Source organism: Limulus polyphemus, unplaced genomic scaffold (genome assembly GCF_000517525.1).
Source record: "Limulus polyphemus unplaced genomic scaffold, Limulus_polyphemus-2.1.2 Scaffold7469, whole genome shotgun sequence".
In the NCBI taxonomy this organism is placed as follows: Eukaryota; Metazoa; Arthropoda; class Merostomata; order Xiphosura; family Limulidae; genus Limulus; species Limulus polyphemus.
Window position 1 is genome coordinate 9064 of NW_013673079.1, and position 344 is coordinate 9407.

Consider the following 344-nt stretch of genomic DNA (forward strand, 5'->3'; position numbering starts at 1 on the left):
CATTATTATAATTGTTCACAACATTACCTTCCGTCACTTGGAAGCTCTTTGTTTGAAGGGAAGGACACAGCTGCACAATGGGCCATCTGTGCTCTTTCCACCAGGGGTATTGGAATCTCCGAGTGTAAATAAATCTAAATTTGTCTTTTATTTTATTTGACCAATCCTTTATTTTACAATTTAATAACATGTTTTAATAATACGTTATTTTGATAATCATTGCAAAAAAAATCACTTAATTAAATAGTTCATTTTAATAATAGTTCATTTTAATAATAGTTCATTTTAATAATAGTTCATTTTAATAAGGTATTCGAGTAAATACTTTATTTTATTTCATTAGA